The sequence below is a fragment of the Carya illinoinensis genome, chromosome 2 (assembly GCF_018687715.1).
Source record: "Carya illinoinensis cultivar Pawnee chromosome 2, C.illinoinensisPawnee_v1, whole genome shotgun sequence".
NCBI lineage: Eukaryota > Viridiplantae > Streptophyta > Magnoliopsida > Fagales > Juglandaceae > Carya > Carya illinoinensis.
In genome coordinates, this window is record NC_056753.1 from 11828664 (window position 1) to 11846699 (window position 18036).

Below are 18036 nucleotides of genomic sequence, written 5' to 3' on the forward strand. Positions count from 1 at the left end.
TTGACAATACTAAGGAACAGAAGGTAGAGTTTGCAGCGTACAATCTAGCGGATGTGGCAAACGGGTGGTGGAAGGCCACTCGTGAGTTTATTCAACAAAAATTGGGTGAAGCTACTCCGATATCATGGAACAAGTTTAATGAGGCATTTAATGACCGGTTCTTTCCTCTATCTATTCGAGAGGCCAAGTCCCGAGAGTTTGCTGACTTGAAGCAAGGATCAATGATAGTGAGGCAATATGCCTCCAAATTTGTGGAGTTGTCAAGGTTTGCTCCACATTTGGTCCACACTGAGGTACTGAAGGCCGGAAAGTTCGAGCAAGGATTAAACCCTAGAACTATGGACTCTTCTCGCATTAAAAATTAGGAAGTTCACAGACCTGGAAGACCGAGCAGTGATACATGAGGAGAATATGCGGGTCTGGGCAAGGGAATTTAACCAAAGAAAGAGGCAGTTTCAAGCCATTGAGCAAAATAAAGGCAAGAGGCCAATGTACGGCACTATGCCCAAGCCGCTCCAAATGATCAAATCTCCTCAACGTGGTACAGCGGCACCTTGCCTTGCATGCTAGACCTGTGACAAGCCTCATGTCAGGAAGTGCCTGATGGGGACTAACACTTGCTTTTAAGTGTGATAAGGTGGGTCATTTAGTACTGAAGTGCCCCATGCTTGTGGCCCCTAATGCTCAAGCACATAACCCAGGGAAAAGAACCTATTGCCGACCCGAGTTTTCACTCTGACAATTAATGATGTTGATGCTTCTCCTGATGTGGTGACATGTATTCTTCCCCTGTTCTCACATCATGCTTTAGTGCTATTTGATTTTGGTGCCACGCATTCATTTATATCCTGTAAATATGCTTGCTTGAGCGATAGAGCACTTGTACCCCTAGAATCGGTGATGTCTGTTTCTTCAACCCTTGGAAAATCCGTGGATTGTCAGTCTGTGCTGAATGGTTGCTTTATAGAGATACAAGATCGACACCTCCTTGCTGATTTAATATTGTTCGACATGAAGAAGTTCAACGTGATCTTGAGCATGGATTGGTTGTCTCAATACCATGCTAATGTGGAGTGCTTCAAGAAGGAAGTGGTCTAAGACCACTAAGCGAGTCAGAGTTCTGTTTTTGTGACATGGGTAAGAATTCTATGCCAAAGGTGATCTTTGCACTAAAGGCCACCACTATGTTGAGGAAGGGTTGTGCAAGATTTCTAGTTAGTTTGGTGATACCACAACCAAATAAGTCTAAGCTGCAAAATATTGAGGTGGTGAAGGATTTTTCTGATGTCTTTCCAGATGAGCTACATGGCTTACCTCTGAATAGGGAGATTGAGTTCTCTATAGACCTCGTTTTGGGAAAGACGCCTATCTCTAAAGCGTCATACCGAATGGCACCTATAGAACTCAAGAATCAATTGCAAGAGTTGTTGGAGAAAGGCTTCATTCACCCTAGTATATCACTGTGGGGTGCACCAGTTCTCTTTGTGAAGAAGAAGGATGGGTCGTTGCGACTTTGTATCAATTATAGAAAACTGAATAAGGTGACTATTAAGAATCGGTATCCCTTACCGCGGATTGATTATTTGTTTGATCAACTTCAGATATCCCAAGTATTTTCAAAGATCAATCTCCAATTAGGGTACTATTAGCTAAAGATTAAGGCGGAGGATGTTCCAAAGGCTGCTTTCAGAATAAGATATAGACATTATGAATTTGTAATGATGTCCTTTGGATTGACCATCGCCCCAGCGGCTTTGATGGACTTGATGAATCGTATCTTTAATTAGTATATTGATCAATTTGTAGTCGTGTTGATCGATGAAATTCTTATTTATTCAAGAACTCCGGAAGATCATGCGAAGCATTTAGAGGTTGTTTTGCAAGTTTTGCGGAATAAGAAATTGTATGCTAAATTGAATAAGCATGAGTTTTGACTACAAAAGATTTCTTTTCTTGGCTATATAATTTCAAAGAATGGTATTTCCGTAGATCCCGAAAAGGTGGAGGTGATAGTGGAATGGCCTAGACTAAAGACAGTCCAAAAAATTAGAAGCTTCCTTGGTCTTACGGGGTATTATCGAAGATTTGTTAAAGGGTTTTCTCGCATCGTAGCTCCTTTAACGAGCCTGATCCGAAAGGGTGAGGAATTTATATGGACTGTGGAATGTGAGAAGAGCTTCCAGGAGCTCAAGGAGAAACTTGTGACGATACCTGTTCTCACTATACCTTCGAGTACAAGTGGATTTGTAATATACAGTGATGCCTAACACAAAGGGTTGGGGTGTGTTCTTATGTAGTATGGAAGAGTTGTAGCATATGTTTCGTGTCAACTTAAGGATTATGAGCGCAACTACCCAACCCTTGATTTAGAGTTGGCTGCTGTGGTATTCGCCTTATATGGCGACATTACTTTTATGGGGAACGTTGCGAAATTTATACGAACCACTAGAGCCTAAAATATTTCTTCACCCAAAAGGAATTAAATATGAGACATCATTGATGGTTGGAACTGTTGAAAGATTATGATTGTAGTATCAACTACCACCCCAGTAAAGCTAATATAGTTGCTGATGCCTTTAGTCGGAAGTCTTCTTTTAGCAATCTTATGACTATGTCTACTCCCCAGAAATTTATTCTTCTAGATATGGAGAAGCTGGGAGTTGAAATGGTGAAGGATGTACAAGCAAGGTTGAATAGCCTAGTTCTTGGCCCGACAATATTGGACCAAATTAAGGTTGCTTAGGGTGAAGATGTCCACTTCCAAAAGATCAAAGCATTGATTTTAGAAGGGAAACAGCTTGATTTTGTGATTGCTAATGATGGATCCTTGCGGTTTAAAGGAAGATTGTGTGTATCGGCTAAGAAGGAACTAAGGGATCTGATATTGAGGGAGGCACATAGGTCTCTCTACACAGTGCAACTAGGTAGTACCAAAATGTATCGAGACCTACGACAACACTACTGGTGGAGTGGGATGAAATGAGATGTGGCCAACTTTGTAGCTCAATGCCTGACATGCCAACAAGTTAAGGTCGAGCACCAAAGACCCTCGGGAGCACTACAGTCGCTACCAATTCCAATTTGGTTATGGGATGAAATCTGGATTTTATAACGAGATTTCCTAAAGCCCAAAGAGGACAAGACTTTGCGTGGGTGATTGATGACAGATTATCGACATCAACCCACTTCATACTAATTCAAATGACTTACTCGATGAGTAAGTTGGCAAAATTATATGTCAAGGAGATACTTAGGTTGCATGGAGTTCCATCCAAGATAGTATCGGATAGGGACTCACGGTTTACTTCAGCATTTTGGAGGAGCATGCAAAGGAACCTGAGGACATAATCTCCACCCTCAAACAGATGGTCAGTCTGAGAGAACAATTCAGATTCTTGAGGATATGTTACGGGCATGTGTCTTGGATTTTAAGGAAAATTGGATAAAATAATTGCCATTAGTTGAATTTTCCTTACAATAACAGCCACCAAGAGAGCATCAATGTGGCGTCATATGAGGTTTTGTATGGGCGAAAATGTAGATTGCCCCTTTATTGGGACGAGGTTGGTGAGAAAAAGATGCTGGGCTCTGACTTAGTTCAAAATATGCAAGAAAATGTAGCTATTATCAGAAAGAGACTTGCTTTAGCTCAAGAGAGGCAAAAGAAATAGGCCGAGCATAGAAGAAAGGAGCTGCACTTTGAAGTAGGAGACAAGATATTCCTACGGGTGACTCTGATGAAGGGAGTTATGAGATTCGGCAAGAAGAGCAAGCTAACCCCAAGATACATTGACCCATTTGAGATTCTTGAAAAGATAGGAACAGTTGCTTATCGGCTTGCACTACCCCCAGAGTTTTTAGTTATGCATTTTCTATGTTTCAATGCTTCGAAAATATGTGCATGACCCTACACGTGTTGGATTATGTGTCTCTCTAAGTGCATAAAGATTTCTCATACGAGAATGCGCCAGTCCGAATCTTTAGATCGGGAGGTTCGAGTACTTCGCAATAAAACCATTATGATGGTCAAAGTGTTGTGGAACCAACACACTAAACAAGAGGCAACCTCAGAGCATGAGGACAACGTGAGGGTTAAATATCCCATCCTTTTTCTTTGAGGTACGTTCAATCTCGCAGACGAGATTAAGGGGGGGAGAGTTATAATACCCGAGTCTTACTCCGTAGGTCTTTACGTTATTTTATTTTATTGTTTAAATTAAATATTGTTAAGGTAAAGATTTTTTATTATTTTATTTTAAGATGGATGTGCTTTTATTTTATGTGGGTTATTAAAATAAATTAAGTACATGATTTTTAAGGCCTCGTAGTATTTTCTTTTAAAGCCCTCAAATTTTTATTATTTATGAAACAACCCAAATGACTCCCACCATTGGATTTAGTAGTTGGAATAAATATCTCCCTAAATTAAATCATAGCAGTCCAAAACCAAGCTTTTTTGGATAAGCTTTGACTAGTCTTAAAGTGATCTCCCCTTCCGTCAGCTACTTGATAGCTTATGAGATAAGTCTAATTAAATCAACTAATTCCTTATCTTCTCTTCAACCCCGTCTATCTTAAGCTATAAGAGTAGATGAAGGAATCATTCTTTTTATCCTTATCCAAGCCATCCCTTTCTTCTAACTTCCAAAGGAAGTTTTGACTAAATGTTAAGTCCTTATCTCCTTGGAATCCATCGGTCACCATAAGCCAAAGAAAACTTTTGCTTCTCTTCTCCTCCAAAGCCGATGCCTTCTTCTTGTTCTTCCTCTCTTCTTCTTCTTTCATCTTCCAACTCAAGGAAAACCAAAGTTTCTCTCCATTATTCAAGCCTTGCAACCTCCAAGGGAAAGAAAGAAATTGTTTTTCCCTCCCCCAAACCGTGCCATACACTTCTTTTCCATACCCATTTTAGGTTTGTTCATAGCTTAGAATTGAAAGTTTGTTTTCATCTTCCAAGAGATGAAGAAATTGAAGGTAAAAGGCTCTTAACTTATAACTTAGTATGGTTAATATATGGATTTCGAATTCCATGGCCTATCATATATATATATATATATATATATATATTCAGTTTTTTTGGATGTTGTTTAAGACCAACTGAACCATGTATAACACTTATGTTTCAGTTTTTGTTTTGCATCTCTTTATGTTGTGATTTTTATATACTATTTTGAGTAACCAAATATGTATGGAGCTGAGTTGATGTGGTGACGTTCATGTATATATGTTTATGGCCTATTTTGAGTAACCGAATATGTAGGGAGGTTGTGTTAGTGTTGTGCTTTTATATATTTTGAAATAAAAGAGGGTTTTTAACAAATGAGTTTGTTTAAAATCTTAAATGATTCTTGGAATAATTTTGATATGAGCATTTGTGCAGTGAGTTTTATTTTGGAAGTGTTATGTTTTCTTCCTTAGGAGGCTAGAGGTGTTTAGATTTATTATGGTTATATGTAATCCTATAAACTTGTTTTAAAATGGGTGTTAAATTATTTAATTATAAACTTTGATGCTAAGGATTTTGAGTTACCTAATGGGCTATTCTAGTTATTTTTCTAAGCTATGCTTAACTAAATAATATGTGTTAGCTAGGTTAATTATTGTGTTTATATTACTCTTGTAAGGGTTAGTCGAGAGAGTAGTTACTTGAGGTAATGCTAAGTATAGAAAACAGCGTTAGATTTATAATATTTTAACTTCTCGTTTAAAGGGTGGCTTAAAGGATGTTAAATGAGTATTAACACACTTATTATTTATTGGATTAGGGCCTACTGACGTTGAAGGAACTGAAGCGGATCGAGATAAGTAGCTATGACCATGCTCCTACGCAAAGTTCTCTTGTGAAATAATCTCTCTCTCTCTTTTCAAACATTTCTCTTCTGAAAAATGTTCATTTGATTTTCATAGCTGTTGTGTTGAACATGGTTAGCTAAACTTTTGTACTAAAGTTAGAGATGAAGTTTAATGATTTAGATATTATTTTCAGATCAAAGTTGAAATTTATATTGTGAATTTGATCGATTGAATGGTTTTATTGTTGGATATTTTGATTATCTATATATTTATCTTGATTCATTATGATTTTCGAATACAGTGAATGCTTGAAAAAATCCCTGTGATATTCAAATGAGTTCGTGAAGGTTATAATCATCAATCGTTCATGCTTAATCATTAGTGACTATTTTTCTTGACCTTAAATGTTAAATTTTCTAATTAAACGGAATCATTATTTTAATTTAAATGAAGTAAATCGATCAAAAATAATATTTTAAATTATTAATTTAAATGAAGTAAATCGATCGAAAATAATATTTTAAATTATTAGACGGATAATTCCGTTTAATTAGAAGATTTTACATTTAAGGTCAAGAAAAATAGTCACTAATGATTAAGCATGAACGATTGATGATTATAACCTTCACGAACTCATTTGAATATCACAGGGATTTTTTCAAGCATTTATTGTATTCAGATATCACAACGAATCAAGATAAATATATAGATAATCAAAATATCTAATAATAAAATCATTCAATCGATCAAACTCACAATATAAATTCTAACTTTGATCCGAAAATAATATCTAAATCATTAAACTTCATCTCTAACCTTAGTACGAAAGTTTATCCAACCATGTTCAACACAAAAGCTATGAAAATTAAATGAACATTTTTCATGATAAAACTAAAATAAAATACCAAATCAACACTAGAAAACTAACCGAGAGCATAGAACAAAAGTGAAGAGAAAAAAAAAACCCCAATAACTCCCTGTGTCTCACTCAAAAGCCCCTTCGAAAAATAAAATTTGCTCTTCCTGTAAGTCAGCCATTCGGTTCAGCGTTCCACGGAAGAAAAGAAACAAAAAACTCCTTGCAGTTTCATCCAGCTCTATTTTCATACTCCAGTTCATGTTCAAGTCCCACTACGTTCAAGTCCCAAAGCCAGAAAATAGAATCCTTCTAGCCGAAAGTCCTTCTATGTTCAAAGTCTAGCCTCTCGTCTCCGTTTTGTGTCTTTTTCATCCTCCAAACGAAAGTGAAAACCTCCCTCTTGCAGTCTGTAGCTTTGCTCTGTTTCTTCCCCCTAAAAACAAAGCTGAAAGTCCCTAGTTTTTTCTTTCTCCCCTAAAAACAGAGCCAAAAGTCCCTAGCTTTTTTCACGTCTTTCCGCCTCCAACTCGCTGATTTTCCTCCTGTTATGTCAATCCGGGACTACTACTTGCATGCGACAAAAAGAAACCAATTTACTTTCTCACATCCATCCAAAGCAAGGAAAGGTTTGAAAATGTGTCACAGTAGGATTGATGGGGCTGTATACTGTCCACGAAGAGAGCATGTTGTCCACAAGGTTTGAGAGAGTTGATCAATGGTTTCTTCAATGGCTCTTTACCCCGTGTGTGTCCAAGATCCAAAAGCTAAAAAATTGAACAAGTTGAAGTGGTGTGGGCTCCATGTCCCATGAAGAAAAGAAATATTCGTCCATAGCCAACCCCATGTGCATTTGATTTCTTTATTCCATGCATGGGTCTCACATCCTTTATATATATGTGATTCTTCACTTGTTTATACATCCATAGCGAAAAGATCTCGTCTCATGTGCTTTTGTCTTATGTGGTGGTCAAACTGAAATATGTCTTATGTCAATAGTTTTATTATTGTTTGAACAGTTGTTGCTGTTTCTGATGGTTTAAAAGCATGGGAGATACTGAAGAAAAGGGCCCATAAAATAGACCTCATATTGACAGAAGTGGATTTACCAGCAATATCTGGATTCGCTCTTCGTACACTAATCATGGAGCATGAGATTTGCAAAAACATCCCAGTTATAAGTGTGATTTGCAGAATGAGGGCTTTGAGTATTAGAAACTGTATCTGACAATTAAGAAACTAACAGTACAGCTTCTGTTATTGCACAGTGATGTCTTCACAGGATTCAATAAGCACCGTTTATAAATGCATGCTGAGAGGTGCTGCTGACTATCTTGTCAAGCCCCTATTAGGAGAAATGAGCTGAGAAATTTGTGGGAGCATGTTTGGAGAACAAGCTGTATGTTTTATTGCTGATACTATTTATCAAAAAAAAAAAAAAGTTTTATTGCTGATACTTTGTCTTAATTTTTCCTTTGTTTTCTTTTGGTCTTGAAGATCATGAGCCTCTATTTCTCAGCCTTGATGTCCCTTTTGATCTATCAGTCAAAAGCTGGTGTAAATAATACCCAAGATGAGAGTGTTGCACAAGAAAAGGCTGGAGCTATATCTGAAAACAGTACTGCAAGCAACTGTTGAAATGGTGGTATGGCTTGTGGACAGAAAAATAATGAACTAATTGAAAAAGGAAGTGATTCTCAGGTTAGTGTTTTTAATTCAGTGTTTATGTTGAGAATGCACTGCTTGGTGATTGGATTAGTATGAAAGATTTGGGTTGTTCTTTCGTTCTTTTTTTTTTTTTTTTACAATTTATTTATGTGGTATATTATTCCCTTTCTTTGGATACATATTAGTGCGCTTTCTTTTCTTGGAAAAGTAATCTTCACTCTTTATTAACTCACTGGATATTTTTTGTGGGCATTAAATGGGAATGAATTAATTGATAAAATACGGAAAATGAAATAGAAAATTCATTAGTATTTCTAATTACAACCCAAATCCAACCTGACAAACTAAGTGTATAAAAGAATATGAAGAAGTAGAGATATTCAAGATTAAGTTAAAAAAATTAAACATAAAAAAATAAAAGGTTAAAAATAGCTCTATTCAGGTTGGTTAAGCCTGGGAACATGGTAGTGATCAAGAAAAATTTGGCATGTTCATTCTCATAGACGTTAAGTTACTTTAGATTGCTGATTAACCGTCAAGTTATATTGTGATTGCTTGATGTGTGCTTTATCCGGGGTATGTGTGCCTATTTTAAATGAGGACCAGTTATGGTTAAAAGAAAATTCCTCGCAGTTTATGGTGGATACATGAAGTTTCATATAGAGATTGCACATTTGCTATCTCTTGCATAGCTCTGAGACAAAGCCATACTTGGAAGAGAAAAGTGCCTCCGTGGAGAATATGAAGGGCTTCTTTTCCAATTGACGTAATTATAACATTTTACTTGAAATTCAATAGTGGAATTTGAATTTCTATAGGTTGTTGGAATCTCATGAAAATCTCTTAAGTTTTCACAAATCAGCCAATAGTGTAGGTTTTAATCTGTCAGCGTAGTCAGTGTTATTACTCCCTATGGTGTTAGAAACACGATTTTAATTATTTTTATTTTTAGAAACACTTTAGAGTTAAATTTCGATATACGAATAGCATGGTTAGGTTTATATGAATATTTAGGATTTTATAGTGTAAAGTTTATTGTTCACTTTTCCTAAGAAAATAATAACCTCGATACGTGCACGAAGTGCAATATTTTCAAAAGTATAGTGTGAAATGTCCAAATTAGGTAAAAGAAGTTTTATTTAGATACTTGACAAGATCTTAGTCATACTTAGTATTGGATATTTGGTATGACACCCCCAAATTCCGCTTAGGATTAGATGGACATTTGAAGTCTCAAGATATGCAACACAAGGTTACCTGTTCCTGTTCATGATATATAAAATGCATGTTCTAAACATGCATCTAGTATTATGCAATATTCGTAGTGGATAATTTTTTTTCTTTAGCAATATTATGCACCAAACGCGATCATGAGGAACTGCAAATATTAATTTTTAAAACATAGAAATTAATCACTAACAATTAGAAACATGGAAAAATACTAACTTAGAGCAAAATTACCATTTTACCCTCTATATGTACGAGAATGATCATTTTACCCGTAATTTAAAGATTTTGCATCCTAATTCCAAAAATAACCAAAATTTACATACCTCGTATAAAGTTTGTCGTAAACTCAAATATCAAATAAAAAAATTTAAAACTAAATAAAACCATAAAAACTCTATAGAGGCCAAAACTTGCATAGGTTTTTTCCTTGGCCTTTGTTACAATGCTTCCAATTTCAAAACTCATGATCAAATCAAATTTTTATAACAAAGATCTTCTTATCCTAAGTTTAAAAACATACTTAAAACATTCAAACTTTTTAACTAAAAAGTCAAACTCTTGAGTCAATTGATTTGATATATTTCAAAGCATATCTAAGAACTTCAAAAAATCTAACTCTTATTTCTAAAATGTTCATAACATATTCTTAAGAACAATCATGTTTTGAATCATGAACAAAAGTCATCAAAATCACTCAAACCATTCTTGAACTTTTCAGTTTCTTTCTAAGTTCATAAATGGATTTTTGTTTCTAACTTGTTTTCATCAACTTTTTGATCCATGAATTATAAAGATAAGATCTTCAAACCAAAACATCACATGGTTTAAAAATGTGTCCTAAAATAGATCTAAGCTTCAAATGCAAGATCACATGACTAAAAATCAACCAAAACATCAATTTAGCCAAGAACATCAACAGTTTGGCCTATACGAATATCTCATTGTAAAAAAATTCATATCTTTGAGTCTAATATCAAATATCTTCAAACTAATATTCTAACATGTATATAAGAGGTTATAAGAGGTTTAGGATCCTCCAATAAAATTATCAAAGCCATTGGAATAGGTTTAAACCACATAAAACTTAAAACTTTCTCCAAACAAATTTTTTTTTTTCCTTTTCCAGTTTCTAGGTTTTTAAATCTAAAATATTTTATCAAAACATTTAATCATGCAACAAATCCTCAACCAATAATCATATACACATGTTATTAATGCTTCATAAAAATTTCGGATCAAGATCTATCCATTAGCTTTGTCAAAAACTTCAAAATATAATATATTCTCCAGTTTATCATCCAGAATGACCTTTATGAGGTTTAAAAAATATTTAAATGATCAAATGATCTTCAAATTGAACAAATAAGGTATCCATATAAACTAAACTAGAAAATTGAACAACTTTCATGAAGGAAAATATGTGAAAAACACTTACATAAGCTTCGAAATGGGCATGCAAAAAATTTTGGAAAAGCTATCCGAGATAGTCTTTTGTTTTCTTTCTAAGAAATGTGGGAAAAAGAGGTAGGATGAGTGTGAAATGGGCTAAACAGCTTCTTGGCTAAGTGAGGGATGAAAGAGAGGGCTGAGAGTAAGCTTGAGTGTTGGTCTTGACAACCCAAATAAGTAGACAAAACTATCCCAAGATATTTCCACATAGCAAAGTGTAGAATTGAAAAAGTGAGGTAACCCTTTAGCTTTTACCTTTTAGAACCTTCTAGGCCCGTTTTGGAAAGATATGGTCAACCAAGTGGGGATGCAAAATTTAGCCAAGAAGTAATGCTAATGTGACCAAATTTGTGGGCCTTAATGAGCCTCAGCTGAATGGGCCTCAATTTAGGGTTTTAAGAGGGTTTTGATTACTATTAAGGCCTAAACCAAATTTTCTTAGTCCAATAAAAAATTCAAAGTTAAAAGTTGGATAATGATGTTCTAATATAAATTTGAATAATTAATAACATGTGGAAATAATTTATTTAAGCAATTAAATACAATGATAGATACCAATTTAGTTAGGATTTTGATGTCAACTTTAAGATTTGGATAAAATCGTTTAGGATTTCAGTTTTAACCATGATTTTGAGTTCTCAGTTGGATTCCAACCATAAAGGGTTTTGATAGAGTGAATATTTTTTGGTTTGGCACAATTTGATTAGTCGAATGAAATAAGGTTTTTGCTTAGTTGGCATGATCTCGCACCTTGATTCCTAGAAATCTATTAAATGTTTCTCATGATGTCAAGTGTCTCATACTATTTATCATATGTAGTTAAAATCTTGTCAAGTGTTTAAATAAAACTTCTAACCTAATTTGGACATTCCACATTATGATTTTGAGAACATTGCACTTGATGCACTTATCGATGTTATTATTCACTCCAAAAAAGTGAATAATAAATTTTGTATTGAAAAATGCTAAATATTCATATTAACCTAAAGTGAAAATCATTTACAGAAATTCAATCCTGAAGTGCACCTAAAATTAAATTCACAGTTTCAAACAGGCGTTTCATTTAAAAATATGAAAATAGGTTATTACGCTATAAAATCCTAAATAATTCACTGAGTCTAATGACGCATACCATAATGCATTCTGACACTATTAACTATCTCAAATAATTAAAATCGCACTTCTGGCATCATAGTGAATGATAACACTAACTATGTAGACAGACTAAAACCTATGCAATTAGTTGATTCGTGAAAACTTATGAGGTTTTCATGAAGTTCCTAAAGCCAATGAAAATTCTACTTTTGAATTTCTAGTGGGTTGTTAAACTTGGCACCATGAGGGACCATTAAATAGATTTTTGAACGAATCAAGGTGTGAAATCATGCCACCTAAATAAAATCTTATTTCATCTGATTAACCAAATTGTGTCAAATCAAAGGCGGTTTTAGCTTTAATAAAAGCCTAACTGGTTGGAATTCAATTGAAACCCCAAAACCTTGCTTGAAATCGAAATCCTAAACGGTTTTCTCCAAACCCTAACTGAATTGGTTTCTAGCAATGTGTTTAATCACTTGATTAAATCATTTTCATATGCTATTTAATCCATCAAATTTATGTTATGACATCATTATCTAACTTTTAAATTTTGGATATTTGATTGGGTCAAGAAAAATTGCATTTGGGCTTGAAGCATTCCAAACCCTATTTAAACTCAAAATTGAGGCTCATTCGATTAAGGTTCATTATGGTCCACGAATTTGGCCACCTTGGCATTACTTCTTGGTTAAGTATTCCACCCATACATGGCTGACTAGATCTATCCAAGAAAGCCCTAGAGTGTACTTGAAGTGAAGGCTAGAAGCCACCTCACTCTTCTCCTCCTACATGGCACCTTGGACAGAAATATAATGTGTTGGTTTTACTCACTGATTCCCATGTTAAAGACAACACTCAAGGTCATTCACAGCTCTCTCATCATCCTTCACTTGTGTAAAAAATAGTTCTGCCCATTTCACACTCATTTCATCCCTTTCTTCCACTTTTCTTGGAAAGAAAACATGACTATCTCAAACAATTTTTCTAAATCCCTTTCCACACCTGTTTCAAAGCTTTTGTAAGTGTGTTTTTACAAAGTTTCATTTATGAAAGTTGTTTCTTTTTTTAGTCTAGTTTGCGTGAATATCTTGTTTGTGTATACTATCTACTAGTCTGAAAATTCCTTATTTTCCTGTGCCTGCAATTCTCTCTCTGTATAACCCCCCATGCCTGCATGCATGCACGCAACCCTCACTCCGGTGCCCCTCGTCGGAGTTGATTTCATTTCCTCTCTCTGATCCCTTCCCCTTCCTTCCTTCCTTCCTTCCTTCTTTCTTTCCTCCCTTTCTTCATCTTCTTGCTTAGTTTCAATGACAGAAACTAGGCGTTTTACAATGGAAGTAAAAAACCTTCATCTTCTCAAAGGAAGGTGACAATAGTTTCCGCATACCGAAAGAAATAGGCAAATGGCTCTGTTTCTCCTCATCAACGGGGCGGCAGCTTCATGGGTGGTAAAAATGGTGGTGGAAGCCACCGAGTCTAGGTGGCGTGAGAATTTCTTCAAAAAACTATGGGTGGGTAATGGGGTCCTCACATTGCATCTCTTTAGAAACTCTAGGGATTGTTACCTTCTTCTAGAGGAGTTCAACAATGGCCAAAGAAGAGGCTCATTGATCATCCCTGAAGGCGTTAAGAGTTGTGGCTAGGAGGGGTTTGCCTATAATCCAAAAAAAGTGGTTGTACGTAAGGTGGTGCTCACTGAGGGTGCTACAAGTCGGGACGGGAAGTCGGCTTCATATGCTGTGGTCGTGTCTATTCTATAGTAGAGAGCAGCTCTGCTATGGCGTCGACGGAAGGAAAGTCTAGTCATTACCCAGCAGACATGGAGAGGCTTTCTGATAGAGATACAAAGCTAGGGAAAATAGATGGCATGGTTCTATCCGACAGGTGTGGGGATCATCCGAAGGCCTTGCAAGTGCAACTTTCTCTCAGGAAGATGGCTGGGGTGGTTACGATACACGTCTCCAGTGGTTCCCAGGCCACTGTCAACACAACCTCGACTCAGAAGGGGCCGGTGGGGACCCGTGACCCCTCGGCTAGCATCCTTGAGATCATCCCAACCGTAGATGACTGGTCCTTCACTTAGGCCAGCTATGAGGGAAGTCTCCGATAATTGTTTTATGCTTCTAGGTCTCTTTGAAAATTTGTTCAGGGTCCTGTGCACTGAGACGAAAGAGGTTGAGGACTCTTCTTCGGATGGGGGGTTCTCAGATGAAGGGACATCCTTACAGTTAGCATGTAAGGAGCTAGGGGCGGATATTCACTTAACTGATCTGTATGAAATCGAGGACATGCCTAGTCCTCTTTGTTCATTGCCACCAACCTAGTTCCTTGGGATGATTCGCAACCTAGTTCATCTTCATATTCACCAACGTAGCACGTAGTTTGTAATTAGGCTCTTTCTTGTATACTTCCTGTGTAATCAGGTTTTGCCTATTTACGTGGATCAATAAAATCTTTTTTTACCTATAAAAAAAATTCTTGTTTGTTCTATTTGATGGTCATATGATCAGTCAAAAGTTGTTTTAACTCTGAAAGGTTATTCGGGGCGACAAACTGAAGTGTCTTATATTTTGGAGTTTTTGACTAAGTTAATTGACAGATCTTGGTCCGAAATTTTTATGGAGTGTTGTTAACATGTGTATATAAATATTGATTGAGGATTTTTTACATGATTAAAGCTGTTAATGAAAGATTTTCTTATATCTACAAACTTAAAAACTGGAAGAAGAAAAATAGTTTCTGTTTTAAAAAAATTTAGATATTTTGTGGTTTAATCTTGTTCTAATGGTTTTGATTTTTTTATTTGAGAATCTTAAGCCTCTTATATACATGTTAGGATGTAAGTTTGAATATTTCTTATGCTAGTTTCAAAAATATGAATTTTTATCCAAGAGAGTATTCAGTTAGGCTAAAGGATTGATGTTTTTTGCTAGATCTATGTTTTGGTTATTTTTAGCCATGTGATTTTGAATTTAAAGATTTGATCTGTTTTAGGTGATGTTTTGATTTGAAGATCTCATATTTTTAATCCAAGGATCAAGTGGTTGATCAACTTATAAAAAAAAAGGATCAAGAGGTTGGTCAAAACTACTTAAGAGAAAAATTATATTTTTAGACTAAGTATGGAGTCGAGTGCTCCCAAGTGTTATTTTGTAATTTTTTGTCATTTTTTTCGATGATTCAAAGCAAAGTTGTTCTTAGGAATATATTGTAAATATAACAGCCCACTAGAAATTTAATGGTAGAATTTCTATAGGTTTTAGGAGTCTCGTGAAAATTTCATAAGTTTTCATGAATTAACCAATTACATAGGTTTTAGTCCGTCAACATAGTTAGTGTTATCACTCACTATGGTGTCAAAAATGTAATTTTAATTATTTGAGATAGTTAGAAGTGTCAGAATGTGTTATGTTTCATACCATTAGACTCAATTGATTATTTAAGATTTTATGACATAATAACACATTTTCATATTTTCGAACGAAACACCTGTTCAAAACTGTGAAATTATTTTTAAAGGCACTCAAGGTTGAATTTTCGTAAACGAATTTCACTGTATGTGTATATGAATATTAAGGATTTTTAGTACTAAGTTTATTATTCACTTTTTGGGAATGAATAGTTACCTCTATAAGTGAACAAAGTGTAGTGTTTTAAAATCACAGGATGGAATGTCCAAATTAGGTTAGAGAAATTTTATCTAGACACTTAGCAAGATTTTAGTAATACATAGTGAATAGTATTAGACACTTAGTATAATAGCCCGCTAGAAATTCAATTTTGAAATTTCTATAGACTTTAGGAATCTCATGAAAATATCGTAAGTTTTCACGAATCAACTGATCGCATAGGTTTTAGTTTGTCAACATAGTTAGTATTGTCAGGAATGTGATTTTATTTATTTGAAATAGTTAGAAGTGTCAGAATACATTATGATCTGTGACATTAGACTCAGTTGATTATTTAAGATTTTATGGCGCAATAATATCATTTTCAGTCAAAAAACGATACGCTTGTTCAAAAACACATTTTGCTTTTTTTGAGGTATTTCAAAATTGAATTTTGATAAACAAATTGCACAGTTATGTTTATATGAATATTTAAGATTTTACATTGAAAAGTTTATTTTTCACTTTCTTGAAGTGAATAGTAACCTAAATAGTAACACTTAGTGCTGTGTTTTAAAATCATAGCATAGAATGTCCAAATTGTTAGGAAAGTTTTATTTGGACACTTGGAACTATAAGATGGTTTGTGAAGGAATCAAGGTGTGAGATCATGTCACCTAAGCAAAATACTATTCACCAGATCAAAGAAAGTTTCAACCCTAATGAAACTCTAAATGGTTAGAATCTAATTGAAATACCAAAGACTTGGTTGAAGCTGAAACCCTAAACAATTTCCCCAAATCCTAAAATTGGCCTCTAAACTCTTTTTGATCTGATTTCTAGCATTATATTTAATCATTTGATTAAATCATTTTCACATGCTATTAATTCACCAAATTCTTGTTATGACATTATTGCTTTTAAACTTTAAAAATTTGATTGGGTCAAGAAAAATTAGATTTGGGCCTTATAATATCTCAAACCCTAAACAAACCTCTTTTAAAACCCAAATTGAAGCCCGTTTGGTTTAGGCCTACTAAGGCTCACTAATTTGGCCACATTGACAAAACTTCTTGAAGAAGCTATCTCCCCCACATGACAGGTCATCTACTGCCCTTGACTGCACTCAATAGTGTCTTGATGTGAAAGAGAAATTCACCTCATCAGCTTCTATATCACACAGCTTCTGCAAGTAGACATTGCTCCTCACTATTCTCCACTTTATGTCACATTGTCACCTCTAATTAAGGGTCCATATCTCTTCCTCTAGAAGTCTAAAGTTTTACAAGATACATTTCACTCCCTTTTATCACTTTTTCATCTCGTTTTTAGAGAAAAACCCAAAAGAGCTCTCTCAGGCAAATTTTTGGATCTTTTTGCGTGGTGATTTTAGACCTTTTGTAAGTATTTTCGCATGATAACTCATTCATAAAAGTTCTTCTTTGAGTGTAGTTTCCGTGGATATATTATTCATCTCATTTAGTGATCATTTGGTTGGTCAAAAGTATTTGTAACCATGTAAACGTCATTCTGAGCATAAAACTGGAGATTATGTTTTGTTTTGGAGTTTTTGACCAAGGTAATAGACATATCTTGGTCTGAATATTTGATGGAGTATTGTTAGCATATGTGTTTATCACTTTTCATTGAGGTTTTATTGCATGACTAAAGCTTTTGATGATAGATTTTCTTAGATATAGTGATGTAGGGGGATCCGAGACATATGATGTTGAGCTGTCAGATTGCACCTTGATGGTGTTGAGATACCATGATTTGGCAGATTAACGCAAAGGCGGGAATTGATTGTGATATGTTCCTCATTGGGGTCGTTTTGAGTGTGTTTCAGTCTTTTGGCCATAACTTTGGCTACGGGTGTCGGAATTGTACATAAGACCTCAATTCAGAAAGCTCTTTTTAGCGTGCACGCTGCCTTTTTTTCGACCTCAAATTTTGTTGTTTTTCCGTCCGAATCACTAATTTTAGTTATTTTTTACTATTTATGGTAATATTTCGCTTGTCAGTTAGGAAGTCATTTTAAATCCGATTTGGGCCGAATTTTTTGCAGATTGTTTATTTTATTTCGAATTTCAATTTAGAGTGATTTCCAAGATTTTTCTATTTTTGGCAAAATTCGGATAAACACGATTTTTGGCTATAACAGTCCGACTTGTGGACTGATTTTCATTATTGTTTGATTTTATAATATTCCGTTAAACCCTAGAGACTTTTCTATATGGTTTTGGGCGATTTTTCTCCTGTGAATCATCTGTTGGAACTAGCCTGCAAGATAATCTCTATTCTGTCCGACGTCATATAGAAACTTGAAAACTG

The 18036-nt window shown here is 35.0% G+C and overlaps 1 long non-coding RNA gene across 1 annotated transcript; it reads left to right on the forward strand.

Moving 5' to 3' along the window:
• Nucleotides 1–6322: 6322 nt before the first annotated feature.
• LOC122300122 lies at nucleotides 6323–17774 on the forward strand. Its single transcript, XR_006239911.1, has 3 exons — nucleotides 6323–8048; nucleotides 8147–8350; nucleotides 17400–17774. It is a non-coding gene; the product is annotated as an uncharacterized LOC122300122 (long non-coding RNA).
• Nucleotides 17775–18036: the final 262 nt, after the last annotated feature.